This window comes from Panthera leo, chromosome C1 (assembly GCF_018350215.1).
Source record: "Panthera leo isolate Ple1 chromosome C1, P.leo_Ple1_pat1.1, whole genome shotgun sequence".
Lineage (NCBI taxonomy): Eukaryota > Metazoa > Chordata > Mammalia > Carnivora > Felidae > Panthera > Panthera leo.
The window spans coordinates 44,098,642-44,115,751 of NC_056686.1; positions in this window are offsets into that span (position 1 = coordinate 44,098,642).

Sequence of the window (17,110 nt, forward strand, 5' to 3'; positions counted from 1 at the left end):
GTGCCTCCTCGAGGGTCGCGTTAAGCGGTCATGGGTTGGGTTACTTCCGACGGGTGCGGTGGGGGCTCCCCACCGCCCTGGGTCAGCCACCCTGCAGCTTGGCCCAGGATTCCTGTCCCGGCCGGCCGGAGAGGATGCAAACCTGGCCTTGACCCCGGCAGGTCAGGTCACTCCGTGCCCGCAAGACCACATAATGCACCTTTTATTTAGTCTTGAGGCGCTTTCTGTAGATTCATTTGAGTTACACAGCAGTTCTTTTTGGGCGGGGGGTAGTAGTGTGAGCCCCATTTTATCCACGGGGAAACATTCCAGAAGCGTGAAGACCTGTCCCTGAACTCCAAAAGGCTTTTGAGGGACAGGCTGTCGTCAGCACCCTTCCCCGTTTTCCATTTGCCTGAGGCAGATAGGACTGGAGGGGGAAGAAGGAAGGAAGGAGTCCCAGCCATTGCAAACGCAGTAGCGGCCATTGTGCCCTGCAGTGTCGCAAGCCCCAGGGGTGGGGTGCTCTGGGGCAGTCAGTACAGAGGAGTCATGACTGTTACCGGCGTTTCACCTCAATTCTGTAGAAAGCAGGTGTTTTTTTTTCTAATATTTTGGAAAGTGTAAGAGATTTTTATTTTAGAAGCTAAACATGACTGATCAGGTCCTACACTGGTCCTGCTTACCTATCCACTTCCCTCTCTTTCATCTTTGCAGAAACATGCACTCTTAGGTGGTTCCCTGGGCCCCATTACCCCTCATTTTTTCATTGCCTCTGCTGACGCTGGTACCTCTGGAATGCTCTTACCCAGGTCCTTAGTAGAGCTAACCTTAAACACATCCTTGAAGCCAGCTCAGGGCCACCTCTAAAACTACATTTATGGCACTTCCTTCCCCTTTCAGGTGCTCAAAAAGTAGAGTGCATCTGTCACGATTCTTTCACGTTATTTTTAAAGTATCTATGTGTCTTTCACCCCCACAGACAGCTTTAGGGCACATGATGTCTCGTTCACTTTTGTATTTCCAGTTTCTAGCATAATGCTTGATGTTAGACACTCCGGCTTTTGTTGACCAATGAATGAATGAAGAATGTGGGCTGAGGCTCAAATATTCATTGGGCTTTAAAAATGAATAGTCTAGGGGCGCCTGGGTGGCTCAGTGAGTCAGGCGTCTGACTCTTGATTTCTGTTCAGGTCATGATCTCACAGTTCATGGTTTTGAAGCCCGCGCTGGGCTCTGTGCTGACAGTGCGGAGCCTGCTTCGAATTCTCTCTGCCCCTCCTCTGCTCGTGCTCTTCTCTTTCTCTCAAAACCAATAAACTTACAAAAAAAAAAAAAAATAGACCTGTTTTGTCTTATACAACAGCTCCTAGCTATTGGCTTGTGGCCAATCCAAGCTGAGATGTACTTTAAGTGTAAAACACACTGGATTTCAAAGGCAGTACAAAAAAGAGAATGCAAAATATTTCATTAATAATTTTTATATTGATTACACATTGAAATGATGTTTTTATGCCCTGGGCTAAATAAAATATTAAAGTTGATCTCACTTGCCGCGTTTGCTTTTTAAAGGTGGCTACTAAAAATTGTTAAATGACAGATTTGTCTCAAGTTCTATCTCTCTGAAGCTCCAGTCAAGAGGGGGCAATTGAAATGCAAACTTCATACACAAAGTTACCCTGCAGCCACTATGGAAAAGGCCTTTCCTCTGCTTCCTCTGCCTGAACTCAAACATTGGAACTGTTAGAGAGGGCTTTGCTTTAAAAGCTTAACCATCCTAGGGGCACCTGGGTGGCTTGGTCGGTTAAGCATCCGACTTCGGCTCAGGTCATGATCTCGCGGTCCGTGAGTTCGAGCCCCGCGTTGGGCTCTGTGCTGACAGCTCAGAGCCTGGAGCCTGTTTCAGATTCTGTGTCTCCCTCTCTCTCTACCCCTCCCCTGTTCATGCTCTGTCTCTCTCTGTGTCAAAAATAAATAAACGTTAAAAAAAAACATTAAAAGCTTAACCATCCTAAAACAACAACAATAACAAAAAAGCAAAAAAAAAAAAAAAAGGAAAACACACACACACAAAAACCTTAACCATTCTGAGCGTCGTTGGACTATTAGGTAATTGGGAAAGTTAAGTTCCACCTAAACATCACCGTTAGACTGAAGTGTGTTTGCTTTGTAGGAGAAACCTCGAAATGACTGCTGATCAGAATAGTTTACACTTGGGAAGAGGAGGAAGAAGTCTCAATAAGACTGAGAACTCTCAAAGAAGGAAAGGAACAAAAACATACTCAGAACAGTTGTTTACCCAGCCCGCATGTTCTCATTCTCTCTTCCTGCCTACCCGCCTGTGTCTTTGATTCTTCTTTTCTGTCTCCGTAAACCTCAATCTTTGGGGCTGCTATTGTCGAGGTGAGAAAAATAGTAACCTCCAGTTGGGCCAATTAATTAATTTTACCTTTTAAATGAACATGTCGCAAAAGGGCTTATGATTGTGTACAGTTTATGAATGTTAGCACATGGAGGGGTTCTTGTAACCACCAACACAATCATCACCCCCAAAAACTCCCTCCTTTGAGGTCATGTCCTTCTCCCACCTTTAGCCTCTGGTGACCACAGCTCTGTTCTCAGTTGTATAGTTTTGTCTTTTCCAGAGGTAAAGGTCGTATGAACAGAATCAAATCATACAGTTTATTACCTTGGGTCCATTAATTGTTTGTAGAGGATTATTTATAGTGGTAAAACACATACAACAATGATCATTTTAGCTATTTTTAAGTGGGACAATTCAGTGGTATTAAATACATTCACATTGTAGTGCATCTATCACCACCATTCAGCCCCATAATTCCTTTCATCTGAAACTTTGTGCTTTTTACACAATAACTCCCCGTTCTCCCCTCCCCCAACCCCACCATCTCATTCAGAGCGAAGAACCACCATTCTTGACTTGAGTTTGACTACTCAAAGTTTCTCATAGAAGTAGCTTACTTCATTTAGCATCATGTCCTCAAGGTTCATCCTCGTAGCATACTACCGAATTTCTTTCCTTTTTAAGGTCGAAATATCCCATTGTATGTACCGCTTTTGACTTATCCATTCATCCATTGATGAACACTTGGGTTGGCTCTGTGCGTTAGCCATGTCCACAATGCTGCTATCAACACGGGCAGACAAATATCCTTTCGAGATCTTGCTTTCAATTCTTTTGAGTATGTACCCAGAAGTGGGCTTGCCGGATCCGATGATAATTTTATGCTTAACAGGAAACTGTTTTCCACAGCAGCTGCACCATTTTCTGTCTTCACCAACAATACACAAGGGTTTCCATTTTCCCCACATCCTTGTCAACACTTGTTTTCTGGGTTTTGGTTTACATTTTCTTTTTCATAGTGGCTGTACTAGTGGGTGCGAGGTGGTGACTTGTTGTGGTTGTGATTTGCATTTCCCAAATGATGAATGATGTTGAGCATCTTTTCATGGGCTTATTAGCCATTCGTATACCTTCTTTGGAGAAATGTCTGCTGAAATCTTTTGCCCATTTTTGAATCGGGTTTGTGGTTTTTGGGTGTTTTTTTTTTTTGTCATTGTTGAGTTTTAGGAGTGCTCTATGTATTCTATATATTAATCCCGTATGTATGATTTGCAAATATTTTCCCCATCCCGTGGGTATTGGGCCATTAATTTGTGCCCAAGTCAAGGAAGCTCCCTTTGGTGGGGAGTCTCTTCATGAATGCACATTGTTGTTAATAACTGTACATTATTTACATGAAAGCCCAGTCAGAATGCTTAGGAATAGGATGTTCTGGTGAACAAGCTCTCAGATTAACCGGAGAGTCAGCAAAATCACTTTTATAGTTTGACAACGTAGCAGACTTCCTATAATGTGCGTCCCTGTTTCTTTCATAATGAATATAACCTAATCAATACAAATTGTTTTTTTTTTTTTAAGAGGAAGAGAGAGTGGTGGGAGGGGAGAGAGAGAGAATCTCAAGCAGGCTCCACACTCAGGCGGAGCCTGACACGGAACTTGATCCCACTACCCTGGGATCATGACCTGAGCCAAAATTAAGACTTGGACACTCAACCGACTGAGCCACCTGAGCACCACAATAATTTTTTTTGTGAAGGAGCTCAATAAACACCAGAGTCCTAACAAAGAGCATCTCCTTATATGCATGCAATACATCTACTGAGATTGTTTGGTCCTTGTGATTAGTCTGAGGGGTAGCAATGCAGCAGACTATTGATCTATATTGTTTTTATTTAAAAAAAATTTTTTTAATGTTTTTATTTATTTTTGAGACAGAGAGAGACAGAGCAGGAGCAGGGGAGGGGCAGAGAGAGAGGGAGACACAGAATCTGAAGCAGGCTCCAGGCTCTGAGCGGTCAGCACAGAGCCTGAAGTGGGGTTCGAACTCACAGACTGTTAGATCATGACCTGAGCTGAAGTCAGACGCTTAACCGACTGAGCCACCCAGGTGCCCCGATCCATATTGTTTTTAATAAATAGGGACATCAGACTTGGGGGGCCTAAACCTGCCTGATCAGTGTCTTAATCTGGTGAGTAGATAAGCCAAAATATGGCTCTCATCTTCTGGATTTTTCCATCACTTGAATATGCTCCCTTGATTACTGGGGGAAGTGCCGTTTCCTGTGGTTCAGTTCCATGACATAAAGTGGAAATTTCAGAATAGGGTTTCTTAAAATGTAGTCTACAGACAATCCACCTCAGAACGCTGGCCAAAATGCGAGTTCCTGGACTCACACATCCCACTGCATCTAAACCTTCAGAGGTGAGTCCCAGGAATTGGCTTTTTAAAAAGGTCTTCAAGTTATGCTTACGCTTGCTAACGTTTAGGAGATTGGACTGAATGTTTCTTGACTCTGAAACTTCTCTAAGACTATTTTATATATATATATATATATATATGTATATATATATATATATATATATATATAAGCCCTATATATATAAATATATAAATATATATTATATTTATTAAATTAATAATTAAATAAATAATTAAATTAATAATATATATTTAAGCCCTAATAAGAGGTTCTTATATATTTATATATATATAAGAGGTTCTTATATATTTATATATATATAAGAGGTTCTTATATATTTATATATATATAAGAGGTTCTTATATATTTATATATATATAAGAGGTTCTTATATATTTATAAGTTTAATATTATATTTATTAAATTAATAATTAAATAAATAATTACGTTAATAATATATATTTAAGCCCTAATAAAATGTTCTTTTCCCTTGCAAAGTGCCGCTTTCACCTAAAAGTTTATCCAGAAAACTAATTTCAGGTAGTCAAGATTTCATTGTCTTATTACCTTGACTTTCTTAAGAAGAGTAAGCAGTTTTCCAAGTCTCCAAGATAAGACTTTAACTGGATTGTAGGGGAGTTGGCTTTCTTATACTAGTGGATGGAGTCATTCATTCATTCATTCACTCAGTCTCTCACTTGTGATGCTTTGGGCTGCACGTAACTCAAACAGCCACAAGAAGAAGGGTGCTTCTTTTCTTTTCTTTTTTTTTTTTTTAACATTTATTTATTTTTGAGACAGAGAGAGACAGAGCATGAACGGGGGAGGGGCAGAGAGAGAGGGAGACACAGAATCGCAAGCAGGCTCCAGGCTCTGAGCCATCAGCCCAGAGCCTGACACGGGGCTCGAACTCACAGCCCGCGAGATCGTGACCTGAGCCGAAGTCGGACGCTCAACCGACTGAGCCACCCAGGCGCCCCGGGTGCTTATTTTCTTATGTAGCAAGAAGTCTGAACATAGGTTGACCCAGAGTTCATTAATTCACTGGCTCGGTGATATCTTGAAAGATCCAGATCTTCCTCTCAGCTGCCTACACTGTCACTCTCAGGTTATCTTCTATGATGATGGCTGGAGTGACCATCATTCCAGAAGATACAGCAACATCCAGCAGAAGAAGGAGAATCAACTCTAGGTGGAGACTACTGATGTATAGGAACCGTGAAAAGTACTGGGGATAGAGCGGTGAACTAGACACAGTCCACACTCTGACAGACCATTGTGGGGGAATCTATGATGGGAAAATTTCCAGTAAATTTTCATTATCACACATATTTTCGAACACATGAAATTTTCTTAAATTTCTTTTTATATTTTAAAACCAACTGACAAATTGCTCTCCACAAATGCTATCCACGGGGTACAAGAATAGCTATATCTCTACACCCTTACCGACATTACAGAATGCCATGGTTATTTTGATGGTACCAATTGCAGACCACGTAGCTGGTGGTGCCCTTTGGCCTGTCCTGTGTCTCTCAACAGACACGTGAGCAGTTCGCTTAAGACCAGCCCACTATAAAGGATATCCAGCCACCAGTCTCCTTTTCCAGCTTGCCATAATGACCAGCTGTCAGTGCTTTCTAGATAGGAAGGACTGAAGCCAGTGTCTCCGACTGACCAGTCGGTGATCACCTTTCGGTGATCGAAAGGTAGTCTGCAGAAATTAGGGCATTACCGATCTCTATCCTTGGCACTCGCAGCCCAGAGAACTTCCACGCTTTACTGGCATTCCCAAGGGCAGTTCTTGGGGGAGTAGAGCCATCTCCTAATCTCCATGTGCCCAGCACACAGCACAAGGCCAGTGTCTCCAAGTCAACTGATCCTGAGCCTGATTCTTGGATGAGAATCATTTAAATTTCTTCTAACAAGCAGAACATCCCTTAAACAAAAACGATTAAGCACATAAGCACTACGTACACACATACAGAAATAACTACATACAAACACACAAAAAGCAATAGTTTCATGTACCCAAACTACATACAAACAATATCTGCGTTCACTCAGTGGCCAGACTACAGAAGCTCACTGTTGGAATCACCAGTGAACCGGGCAGAGTAAAGGTTGGCGGTGCCCATTTCATTCTGATTGTTCTGTTTGAATCCTGACTCCCATAAATTAACCTCGGGCAAATTACTTCACTGCTCTAGGTAAGTTCTGGCATGTAGTGAGTTCTCAGGGAGAATTGCCTGCCATTACCATTTCGCAACAGAAAGGGGCAACTCTCTTTGATCTTTTATTGAGCCTATGACCCTTATTCCTTGTAAGAGACAAGTGGTCTCAAAGTCACAGGCTATTGACTTAAATTGATGTGTAAAATGAAACCACTGATTTAATAAGCTTGGTAGCCTGACATTCTTTGGATGATAGGCAGAAGAAAAAGCTGACACATGGGCGGTTTAATGAGGGACAAACAGTCCTCTGTAAGTAGCCTCCCTGAGGGCATGGTTGTGGGTCTGAGAGCACTTTATGGTATTAGATGTGCTTAATGATCACTGGAAGCATTAATGAAAGGTCAAATATGTTCTGAGTAAGCTGTTCCGCCAGGCAAAGAGGTGTATAATGCCTTTTTAAAAGACGCCTGAACTTAACTTTGGAAGGGATCTCTTAGAGAAAACACTCCATCGAAACTCTTACTCGCCCAGGGGTAGCGCATCCTCGATGTTAGAAGTACATGGACCAAAAGGATTTTTTTTTTAAATTAAGAACCACCCCAGGGTTTCCAGCTTGCTCTTTTGCCATGTGAAGAAACCAACTAACAAAAGAACCATCATCTATTATCATTCTCCTTAGGCGAAAGAAAGGCAATTTCGACACCAGAAAAAGTCAGAAGGTCATAGTCTTGGAATGAAGAGCAGTCTTTCACATTGAACACATTTAGCAATTGTGAAACATGTGATACATTTCATAATTTTTCTGACTTCTGGGAGCATCGTTAGGGACCAACTAAACAGGTCTGGGGTTTAGAAGCTATTACCCTCTTGGGAACGGTTCTCAAAGTGTAAACATGGGCTAGCTGCGCTATCACTTGGGAGCTGGTGACAGGTGCAAAGTCTCAGGCCCCACCCCAGGCCTTATGAAGCAAAAGTTCTGGAAGCAGACGCATCAGTTTGGGTTTTGGCAAGCTGTCTGAGTGATTCTTACATACCTATACATGAGGACCACTATTGTAAACCTTCGTAAATATTTGCTCTGGAAACCCTCCAGTAACAGGATCCCACCATCTGGCAAAGAGGGTTTTCCCAGTGTGAGTCACCTCAGGTGGTTAGAAACTCCTAGAGTAGCCTCCACGGTCCCAGTTCTGCCCTTTTGAGCCACGCTGAATCAGTCTTCCCTGTCTCCTCCCATTTGACAACCCTGTACATTTGAAGGTGACTATTACAGTTCCCTTCCTCCACATAAAAACAGCCACTCATCTTAACTGGTCTTCAGATGACATAATCTCTGGTCCTTTTGTCAGCCTGGCTGCCCTCATCTGAAGGCCCTTGTATTATTATTATTAACAACGAGCATTCCTTGACCACTTGTTCCTAAGTGTCCATGCACTGCCCAGGCATATTCCATGGGCTTCCACCTTGGGTCTTCTCAACGGCCCTGCAAAGTTGGTCTGCTGTCTCCAGTCCACAGAAGGAAAAGAGGCTCGGGAGGTCAAGTAACATGCCCAGTATCAGTCAGCTTTTAAATAGCTGAACCAGGATTCCACATCCCACTCTACAGGGCTTACATTTCCATCAGAATCTTGTTAATTTAGGGGAGGCTGAGCCGGGAAGACATGGGCGTGAGGGCTGAGTATGTAACATGTGGGTAACAGCATGGACTCTGGGGTCAAACACATGGGGGTTGAGTTCCGTTTTCTGCAGATACTAATTATATGACCCCGGGTGTGTTTCCCATTTGCTCGAAGCCTTCATTTCCCCATCTGTACAATGAGGCTAATGATAGTTTCTACCTCGTAAGGCTGCTATGAGTAGCAAATGAATTAGCGCTTATAAAGCCCTTAGCAAGGTGCGCACGTTGTAGTAAGTACTCAGTAAATATCTCTGTTATTACTGAACAGATGTACTCAGCAATTATATAGTTATAATAGAGATGGGTTGTATTAAGACACATCTGTATTACAGCAATATAAATCATTGTTTTCTTTCCAGCTCCACTGACCGCTTACTTATTCCCAGCCCTGCTCTACTTCAGCAACTTCCTAACTTGTCCTCGGCCTCCCATTTCTCACTTTTGCACCAACCCACATATGCTGACAGGTTCGTCTTCCTACAGCCTCGCTCGGATTGTATGTGTCATTTCCCTGCTGAAATAGCATCTGCAGAGTACGTTCAAGTTTCTCTTCCAGGCTTTCTAAGGTCTGTATATGCTATGGCCCTCAGTTCCCACTCTCCCCTTGTCCCCACTGTTGCCCTACATGGACTCTGGTTCCAGCTGAACTGAGTTCGGGGACTTTCTTCATACAGGAAGTTACTCTGCAGTTTTTCCCACGCACTCTGGTCATGATTTCTACCTTACCCTCTCCTACCCGGTGGCTTTCTGTCTGCGAGTTTTTTCAATGATCCAGTACAACTGCTTTTATGAAACTTTTCCTACAACTCCCAGAGAGAGGCAGGCAGCTTCTTCCTTTGAACCCATTTGGTTTTTAGTGCCTGAATTATATTAGTGTTAGGAAAAGCACTTAGATCCTGCCATCAGATAAACCTGGGTTTCAGTTCTGAATCTCCCTCTAATTAGTGTATCTTATCCCTGAGGTTAAAGTTCCTTATCTGCCAATCAAAGAAAACGAAATCCCACTCATGTGGTGTCTGTGAAGACAAAAGGAGACTAGGAGATTCAACCCTGTTCCCTTCTCCCCTACATGCACCACATGACTTCTATCCCCTATTTGTTGACAGTGAAGATTTCCTCTTTACTGTGTTGGTATCTCTCCTGGGGCTTGGAATAATTCTTCATATACAGATGCTCAACAAGTACATGTTAAATGCAACTAACTGCTTCTTACTAGCCGAGTGGTCACAGTTTACGTAACCTCTTAAGCGTCTGTCTTCTTGTCCTTAATTAGCGGTTTTTTAAAAAATGTTTTATTATTTATTTTTTAGAGAGAGAGAGAGAGAGAGAGACAAAGGATGAGCAGGAGAGGGGCAGAGAAAGAGAGGGGGACACAGAATCTGAAGCAGGCTCCAGGCTCCGACCCATTGGCACAGAGCCTGATGTGGGGATCGAACCCACGGACTGTGAGATCACGACCTGAGCCGAAGTTGGTCGCTTAACCAACTGAGCCACTCACGCGCCCCTAAAATTAGTGATTTTTAAAAAAAGTTTATTTATTTATTTTGAGAGAGGGGGGAGAGAGAGAGAGAGAGGAAGAGAGAGAGGATCCCAAGCAGGCTCTGCATTGTTAGCGTGGAGCCCGATGTGGGACTGGAACTCACGAACCTCGAGATCATGACCCGAGCTGAAACCAAGAGTCGGACGCTTAACCGACTGAGCCACCAGGCGCCCCTAACATTAGTGGTATTAAAAAAATAATCTTTATGTTCTTTCCAGCAATGCCACTCTTTCATTCCTAACCTGTCCCCATTTCCTCATCCCTATCCCACGCTGGCTCCCGTGACCCTCTCCTAAAGGCTCGCAGGTAGACTGCCTATGACTTAGAATTGCCTAATCCAGACAGCCCTTTTCTGTCCTCCTTGAAATCCTGTCTTCCCGTGCACCTGGGCATGGGACCTGGCACCCTCCTTCCACCAGCCTGGCTGCTCAACTTCATGCCTGCCTCTGCCCCTTCTTCTCCTCCACCCCCAGCCTTGGTGTGGCTCAGGTCCCTCCCTGGTTCATTGTGCTCCTCCTGTTCAGCACCCCCAGTCTCAGGGTGACCTCACTCATGGACTCCATGCAGAGCCTCCCAGACCTTTCTAGGAAGCAGAAGACTGGCAAGGCAGAAATGCGGTTTTCAAGCAAAATGCCTTAGTGCTGACCTACTTGGTTTTGTGCAGGGTCTCTGGACTCAGGCTCAGCCACAACCACACTGTTCTAGGAAAAAAGGGGTCATAGGTAAAGGAAAGAATCTGAAGGGAGCATAGGCCGATATATATGTAGGAATCCAGCACCCCTGGAGAAGAGGGCCTGAGACCCCCAACCTCCCAAGTGCTTTTCCCCGAGGTCTGAAAGTCTAGACACCCAGCAAGTGGACACTGTGATCTTGTCCCTGGTCCTAGAGCTAGGGGAAGAGCATCAAAAGCCTCAAAGGACTGCATGCCACAAGGGTCTGGTGGTGGAGCAACCACTCAGGGAGGCGGAGGGCTGGGTTCTGGGCCGTGCCTAGCTGTGCTGTTCTGTTGGAATGAAGGAGAGAGGTGCCCTTGATGGGCTGTCGCAGCAGCGGGGTGGAACAGTGACACCTTCTGACAGTGGTGAGTCATTGCAATGGTGAAGTGAGGATTTGAATCCTTTGGAATTCAAATCCTTTGGAATCCAGAACCTTTGGAATTCTTGGCTAGCTGGAAAGGAGACCGGTGTCTTAAGAGAGAGATTCTTTTCTGAGAAGGGCAGGTGAGCACTCGAGCAGTTAATTTGAAGAACAAAGATGTGACCGTATATTTTAAAAAAATTTTTAACATTTATTTATTGTTGAGAGACCGAGAGAGACAGCACGAGCAGGGGAGGGGCAGAGAGAGAGGGAGACACAGAATCTGAAGCAGGCTCCAGGCTCTGAGCGGTCAGCATAGAGCCCAACGGGGGGCTCGAACTCACAGACCGCGAGATCATGGCCTGAGCCAGTCAGACACTCAACCAACTGAGCCACCTGGACACCCCTGAAGTTTTTATCTTTATTTATTTTGAGAGAGACATAGAGAGCAAGCAGGGGAAGGGCAGAGAGAGAGGGAGAGACAGAATCCCAAGCAGGCTCCACCCTGTCAGTGCAGAGCCCAATGTGGGGCTAGAACCCACGAACTGTGAGGTCATGACCTGAACCAAAATCAAGAGTTGGACACTTAACAGACTGAGCCACCCAGGTGACCCTGGAGGCATTCTTTAAAAAATAAACCACTACAGGAATATCTTTTCATTATGTAAGTAATGTCTACTGCAAAATGATTCCATTTTACACATGTGGGGACTGAGGCCAATAAAAGAGCCATTACGACTGCAAGGTCCCATAACCAATACAGTCCTTGGGTCACAACATTCCTATTGCGCCATCTAGAGACAGTTCTAGAGAAGAGAACATATGTTTGGCATTTCCGGATTTTTTTTAAAAAGTCTTTTTAGATTCCAGTCTCTTTGGAGGGTGGTTTGGTCACATCCTATGAATTCTTGGAGGCCTGGCTTCAGTACTGCTCCTAGGAAGTCTGGCCTGGTGTCCTGATCTATACGGATTCTTTAACAGATATACAAAATAATCTTGAGCCCTGCTGGTGTAGGGAGCGTCTTTTTGTTTTGTTTTGTTTTGTTTTGTTTTGTTTTAAGTTTCTTTATTTTCAGAGAGAGAGAAAGAGAGAGGACAGGGAGGGGCAGAGAGAGAGAAAGATGTAATCCCAAGCAGGCTTTGTACAGTCAGATGCGGGCTCAAATGCACAAACTGTGAGATCATGACCTGAGCTGAGATCAACAGACAGACGCTTAACCTACCAAGCCACCCAGGCGCCCCCTCATCTCATTTCATCCCTACCATGATCCTGTGAGTTTCATGGAATCCCTCCCCCACCTTTTGTTTTGTTTTTGTTTTGTTTTGTTCCAAATGAGGAAATTGAAGTCAAGAGAAGCTAAGGGCAGAACGAGGATTTTAACTCAGATCTGTCAGACTGTAAACCTCATGTCTTTCCGTTGCACTGCTATACCCACCCGCCAGGGGCCTGGCACGGAGGGGCACTTAGCACAGTCTTTCTGTGACTTAACTGTGCACCGGGAATCTTGCTAAGATGCACAGTCTCATCCCGGCCATCGGGAGTGGGGTCGGAGACTGCATTTCCAACAAGCTCCTGGGTGATTGTGACGCTCCTGGTATGAGAACCACAGGTTGAGAAGCAGGAGGTCAGAGCTCCCCTCTCATTCTGCGGCAGAAGAAACAGAGGTTTTGAGAAGTAGAGTGCCTTGCTTCCAGCCACAGAGCGAGTCAGTGGAAGGGGCAGGATAAGGATTCGGGAGCTGGCTTGGAGCCCCTAGCCTTTCCTACCTGGTGTGTCAGTTAGTAAGCTCCTGCCTTTCAGCTCCAGCCCTACCTTTTCACACTCGGCCGCTCTGAGGCTGGAGCTGGGACCGAGCAAACCACATGGGTCCGCTTTGCCCAGTGGCCCCGTGTCAGGATCTGTGCGCCTGCTCCCTTGGCAAGTGAGGAATGGGGAAAAGAAGAGAGAGGGAGAGGGAGGAAGCACTTGGCCAGCACTGGGTGGGTCGGAGAGAAGGGACTTGCTCCTTCCCTCGTGCTTCCTGAGCACGTCGGTGGCTTTGATCTTCCCCGCGGGCCTCACCTCGGCGACACCTCTGTTGCACTAGCAGCTCCCTCCTGATCCAGTGCGTGGTTTCCCCCCTCCCTGAAGAACATCCTCACCATGCCTCCGCCTCGGGGGCACAGTGCCAGGGACCTGCACCTCTTCCCCAGGGGCTGGGTCCCAGGCCCCCGGGTCCCTTCTCCAAGAGTTCACTTTGAACAAGTCCAGCCTCTTCCCTTCACCCACCCCCAGCCCTAGGAGTGAGGCAGTCCCTGCCCTTGCTCCCTCCATGATATCTCAGTGTCTTCTTCTTGACCTTTCCGTTCCCGCGTCAGCCATTTTGAACCAGCTTTCATTTCTGCATACCAAATTCTCTGCTGGCATAACTGGACCTTGGCTAATATACTCTATGGTATATTAACTTAAAAATAAACGAGACATCTGGGAATGCAGGCTGGTGCAGCCGCTCTGGAAAACAGTATGGAGGCTCCTCAAAAAGCTCAAAATAGAACTACCCTACGACCCAGCAATCACACTACTAGGCATTTATCCACAGGATACAGGTGTGCTGTTTTGAAGGGACAGGTGCACCCCCATGTTTATAGCAGCACTATCCACAAGACCCAAAGTATGGAAAGAGCCCAAATATCCCTCGATGGATGACTGGATAAAGAAGACGTGGTCTATATATACACAATGGAGTATTACTCGGCAATCAAAAAGAATGAAATCTTGCCTTTTGCAACTACGTGGATGGAACTGGAGGGTATTCTGCTAAGTGAAATCAGTCAGAGAAGGACAAGTATCATATGACTTCACTCATATGAGGACTTTAAGAGACAAAACAGAGGAACATAAGGCAAGGGAAACAAAAATAACATAAAAACAGGGAGGGGGGACAAAACAGAAGAGACTCATAAATATGGAGAACAAACTGAGGGTTGCTGGAGGGGGTGTGGGAGAGGGGATGGGCTAAATGGGGAAGGGGCACTAAGGAGTCTACTCCTGAAATCATTGTTGCACTATGTGCTAACTAATTTGGATGTAAATTTTAAAAAATCGAAAAATAAAATTAAAAATAAATAAATAAATAAACAAGACATCCATGAGACTCTGAATTCCTGGAGGCAACTGTGGTGAGTCTAGCAACTATGGAGTGAGTGCCGGGTGTGCAAGTATACATGTGCGTGTCTGTACACACACACACACACACACACACAGAAGGGATGAAGCTGTTGTACGCTTTTCTCTAATGTTGGACCCACAGAAGGGCCTTTTATTACATAAATGCTGATTGCACGGAAGATACGTTTTTGGCTTTCCTACCGGTGGTGAGGACTGAAGGAAAGCCCAGGTTTCAGAGTCGACAGGACTTGGGCTTCTAATCCCAGGTCTTGCACTCAGCAGGCAGCCTTCCTCTCCATTTCCTCCTCGGGAAGATGGAGATGATAGTCCCTACGTTTGGGCTATTTTTGGGCCGAGAGGGGAAGGGCTGAGGCTATGGATGGAGTGCACTGGGAGCACTGCCAGGGCACAATATGTTAAAAGGGGATTAAATGGATGTTCTAATCAGGCTCCAGCAGAGAACAAGAAGTGCACGGGAGCTAGGAAGGTTAAATTGTCCATGAAGACCAGGTAGATGGGAGGCGATTTTCTAGCAGGGATGAAGTCGAGGTCTAAAGGCTTCTCGGGGAAGGTTCTGGGTTTATGAGGAGCCCGGTGACCACATGAGGACCCTCCACGTGCCAGACCCAGCCGGGCACTGGGGGCACGGAGATGAACAGGACAGTTGTCTGGGAGTGCAAAGTACATTCAATTCGTTCATTCCCCACCCCCCCCCCGCCCCCACAGTGTTATTTGTGCTGGGTGCTGGGCCAGGGGCTGAGGCTACAAAGGTGAATTAAAGCGGACTCTGACCTTGAGAATTCAGGATTTCTTAAGGGGTCAGTGACACCAAAAGAATCACAGGCACATGAAGCTTAGAGGCCAGCCTGCTGCTTAAATGGGCTTATGGCCCCCATCTCTCCCTCTGCAACTCGTTCCACTAACTCACGGCCACCGCATTCACAATCCTAAAGTTCAGCTCTGCCCCGAGAAAGAGCTCAGCGGCTGAGAACTCTGGTTCAAGAGACAGGCATATCTGGGTTCGAATCCTCGTTCCGCCGCTTGTTCCCAGGGTGGCCTCGAGCAAATCTGGGCCACATTTCATCTGCGAAATGGGATAGCACATAGCCTCACAGGGATGTGGTGAGGGGTGCCTGGCACATAGTAACTGCTCAACAAATAGTTATTAGCTACCTTTTATTAAAGGCCTACTATGTGATGCGTGCTTTAGGTACTTTGTCTCATTTAATATTCAGATAATCATGGAATATTCAGATAATCCTGCAAGGTGAGAACTATGCGTTTACTTGAGAAAAACACAACTCTCCCATTGCTTCTGTCTCTGTGGAGGAGTGTGGCCAACATCTCGGTTCCCTGGGGGAGTGACTCAGCTGGGAGGTTTTAGAGAAGGAAATGAATGTGAGGGTCCTGTGTTTTGGGGAGGAGGGAAAAGGCCTGTCCTTGGCACATACAGGTTGTCTGACTTCAATACCCATTCCAGCCCATCACCTGCTCTATTCCTTGCCACTTTTCATATCTCACAGCTGCTCAAAAACCTGCGATGGCCTCATTGCCTACGGACTAAAGCAGCAACTCCTTATCCTGGCATTCAAGGCCCTCTGAATGTGCCCCTGCCCTACCTCTCCGGCCTTTATTCTAAACTATTCCACAGCATGCCTTTTGAGCTCAGGACCAGCGTGGGGGACGGCACGTTCTCTGAGTTCTTCCCTGCCATGGCACACGGGTGCACCTGCTTCCTCAAGCCAAAATTCTCTCAGAGCACTCAGTGCTAAACCTCTTCCCAACTCTTGAGTCCTGGAGGGTGGCAAGTGCCATACCCAGAAGCTGCGGGCCCTATCCACGCTTTCCCAGCCCCCCCCCCCCCCCCATGCAGCTGGGGCTTTGCAGTCAGAGGCATCAGCCTCTCCGGCTCAGTCCCAGCAGCTCGAGGTCAGGGAGGCAGGGACCGTGTGGACTCTGTCGTGGTGAGGGTGGGGGCAGCAGCCGCAGGAGCTCCATTTGGTTTCCCGAGGCAGCACAGGACCCAAGTCATGGTGTTTGCTGTGCAAGCCAGAGCCACTGCACTGTGGCAGCAGTAGGGGCTCTAGGTGGCCTTGTTCAAGGCTACGTATCCTCCGAGGCTTGTCCTCCAGGCCTCCCAGAGTTGCACTGAGATGCCCAAGATCCTTTTTTTTTTTTTTAAATTTTTTTTTATAACATTTATTTATTTTTGAGACAAAGAGAGACAGAGCATGAACGGGGGAGGGTCAGAGAGAGGGAGACACAGAATCTGAAACAGGCTCCAGGCTCTGAGCTGTCAGCACAGAGCCCGGCGTGGGGCTCGAACTCACAGCCCTCACGGACCACGAGATCATGACCTGAGCTGAAGTCGGCTGCTTAACCGACTGAGCCACCCAGGTGCCCCTGCCCAAGATCCTTTAATGCATTGCTTTTCTGTCCAAATACCTGGAGTTGGGTTACGTCGCTTGCAAACGAATCTCACCGTCCACGAGTTAAGACACTGCACTATAGTAGGAAGTATAGTAGGGTACAGTAGGAAGAAGGGTTGGTTCCTGCTCTCAAGGACACACAATTAGTGGTGACGGGGGGCAAGCCAAGTCACCTTGTGCTTATTAATTCAACTAATTTTTTTGCAAGCATGAATGGTACAGTGGTCGAGGCCAAAACTAACGTGGGGAAGGGACAAGAGATCCACTTTTTCTTCCCATCCAGTTGGGCTAAGTGAAACCCTG